Genomic DNA, 3166 nt, shown 5'->3' with positions numbered 1-3166 from the left:
TTTCAAAAGAGATAAATAACAAGATTTTATTAAAAAAAATTATGGAAAAAAAATCTCAATACTTAATTATTGTATATATGCATCTCATATGTAAATGTATTTCATCTACACTTTCAGAAACGTGGTGACTTATTTTTGTTTAATAGTATACGTTAATCCATTATCCATTGACTTAAAATTTACATGTAAAATCCAACTTTTTAAACAATATAATTAAATTTCATAAGAAATATCATTAATTCACATTTACAATCAAAATAAAAATATAAATAATATTAGTGGCTGATATTTTGTATTAATATAAATTTTGATATTATGTTATAAGCATGTTTAATTATTATGTCGTTAAATATTTAATTATTCTGTTGTGAAAAGTTTTGAATACTTGACCATGCTACCAAAAAATATAAAAAATATTATGTGCATAATAAAAATTATATGTATATTGGCATGTGCTGTTCTATACCTTTTTAATTTAATTTCGTATTTAATATATACTCTATAAGAATAATGAATTTGGTAGTTAATTTTTGTTGTATATTTAGCATAATTGAAAAATATATAAATAAAAACTTTATATATATATATTCATGGTTTATAAATGTAGCCAAAATGATATATGATATTATTTCAAATACAAATAATAGATGAATTAATTTCGGCTAATTACCATGATAATAATAATGCAAGTGTAATAATAAAAGAATTAAAATCAACATTAGTATTTACAATACAATATTGTCTTATAATTTGATTTATAATTTGATCCCATACAGGTTATTAAACTTTGAAATGTCTGGCTTGCTCAAATAGGCAAATATCATCAACACAACACAGTCAAGGCTATTAGTCAATAGTCAACACTAACTTCTCCCCTTGTTTTTGTTTCAATAAGCCTATATTACATTTTCACCCAGCACAGGGCAGTGGACTAAAATTATTCAACAAAAGAAAATAGTTCAACAGGTATGAATGTTTTTGACATTTTGATTTTAAATGCACTTCGTCTTCGTGGCTGAAAAAGAAATTCCTTTGGCCTTGGGTTCCAATTTTGTAGGTTGTTCGATCAATTAGGGTTTAATCTCTTACGATTATTTGATCCAATTTCAGCATTGAATATGGCCGTCTCGAAATCCGGTGCCGGAGAATTCTTTCCAGACAAGAAGCATGTCAGAAACTCTTTAGTCCCCGTTGGTAAGTATTTTTTTTTTAATTTCGTATTTTGCATTGTATATAATCTAGGTTAGGTTTCACGCGTTCAACTTTATTCTTCACATTTTTCGTGCGTCCGATCCTTCTTCTAATTTATTTATGTATTTGATCCTTTATTCGTTAAATGCATTGGTGTGAAAGAGTTATTTGATGTATTTGGGGATAAAGAATTGCTATGAACTGTGTTGGATATGAATTAGGATCGACCTAATCACCTAGATACTTTGGAAAGTAAATTCAAGGGGTTTTTTTCATTTGCCGTTTCAATGAATTAAGATATTGACTATGAAAAATGTCTAATTAGTAGAAGGTTCTAGTATTTGGAGATATTCCTGATGAATATTTTTGTTTCAAGATGTATAGGATTATCATGCGTCACTCTCCAGGATGCCATAATTGAGAAACTAAGATTTTACCCCCACTAAGAATTATTGTATGGCAATTTCTTTTAAAAGTATGAGGCATTAGTGCAAGTTTATTTGAGTATTATGCATGAAACCTGAATTTACCAACTTTGAGTTTGATTAAAACTAATCAAGTTACTTAGTTGCCGTTGCTGACCATCAGGGACAAATGGATTTAGATGATAATAGTAAAAGTTGGACATTAGGGTTTTCACTCCGAAGGGTAAAGAAACTTGTGCCTTTTTGTCAAGATTGAAATTGAGATGGACAATAGGGGCTTTAACTTTAACTTTTTAATGATTATGCAAATATAAAAGCATAGGTGTCTATATCTACATTTATAAAAGAAAGAAGAAAAAAAGGATTTCATAATTCATAATCAGATTGGTTTTTTATACATGCAATGGAGTAGGAATTGTCAATTTTGGAAGATCAAATTTAGTTAACATAGTGATTCTAATTGCTTGATCCTAATGTGTGTGTTTTTCCTTCATTGTTGCTGATTGGAATTTGGAGAAGGTTCTTTGTGCTTCTTGTGTCTTACCATTGAACTTCTGTTGCTGTCCTTCAAATTTGATCAACTCTAGTTTGTTAATTTTAGGTGCTTTTATTACCACTGGTGTGCTAACGGCTAGATTGATTAGTTTTAGACGAGGTAACTCTCATTTAGGGCAGAAACTAATGAGGGCTCGTGTGGTGGTCCAAGGCGCTACGGTGGCTCTTGTGGTTGGCACTGCCTATTATTATGGAACCCAATTTTGTCAAGTCGGATCAGTTTGAATTTAAGTTAAAAAAATATTAAGCCTAATTCAAACCTAATCAAATACATACATTTTAATTGGCTCGAGTATATTTTTCGTTTAAACTCAATCCCACTCGATCCTATAACACTTCTACTAAATGATGAGCACATTGTGGTGGGAACTGGGACATGATGAGCACATTATGGTTGCTTAGAATTAATATGTCATTGATACGAGTCCAAGTACCAACTCTGGCTCAATGGAGGAGACTATAGATGATGAAGAGATGTTTGGGTTAAGTAATTCAGGTCTCCAATAGAAGAACGAAAGGGAAATGAGGCAGCCACATTGGAAGAAGGACTACGAGCGTGAAGGAGCGTAGCAGGGAAATAATGCTTGAGACAATAGCAATAGTTAGTTATATAACCACCTAGTAGAGAGAGTCATATATAGCATGGAATGAAGTCACAAAAGGCATGTAAAAAATATCATATATTGAGGAGTCTCCCTTACTCGAAAAGAGAATCATTGTCTTATCTTTACTGTCGCTTCTGTTAATTCTTCTTATTTGATGTTATTGTTTACTAGTGTGATTCTTTGTGTTAATTGTTGATTCTGGAACTATTTCTTTGGTTACATTGCCAAGGAGTACCAAGTGGAGTACTAATTGGTGCTTTTATTGAGAGGCCAACGATGGTGGAAGGAACTCGCCTACACTACAAAAGAAAAGGCTTTTACCGTGACTATAACTAGTAAAAAGGGTGACCATAGATCTATGGTCATGGTTTTGGACCTATGGTCACGGTT

General features: G+C 31.3%; 1 long non-coding RNA gene across 2 annotated transcripts; it reads left to right on the top strand.

Annotated features, from left to right (window-relative positions):
• Nucleotides 1-819: 819 nt before the first annotated feature.
• LOC107492204 (uncharacterized) lies at nucleotides 820-2946 on the top strand. Of its 2 annotated transcripts, XR_001592730.3 has the most exons (3): nucleotides 820-966; nucleotides 1058-1194; nucleotides 2218-2946. It is a non-coding gene; the product is annotated as an uncharacterized LOC107492204 (long non-coding RNA). The 2 variants fall into 2 exon arrangements; XR_008006645.1 differs by lacking the exon at nucleotides 820-966 and having other exon boundaries at nucleotides 973-1194.
• Nucleotides 2947-3166: the final 220 nt, after the last annotated feature.

This window comes from Arachis duranensis, chromosome 1 (assembly GCF_000817695.3).
Source record: "Arachis duranensis cultivar V14167 chromosome 1, aradu.V14167.gnm2.J7QH, whole genome shotgun sequence".
In the NCBI taxonomy this organism is placed as follows: Eukaryota; Viridiplantae; Streptophyta; class Magnoliopsida; order Fabales; family Fabaceae; genus Arachis; species Arachis duranensis.
This window is presented reverse-complemented; position numbering and strand designations above follow the sequence as displayed.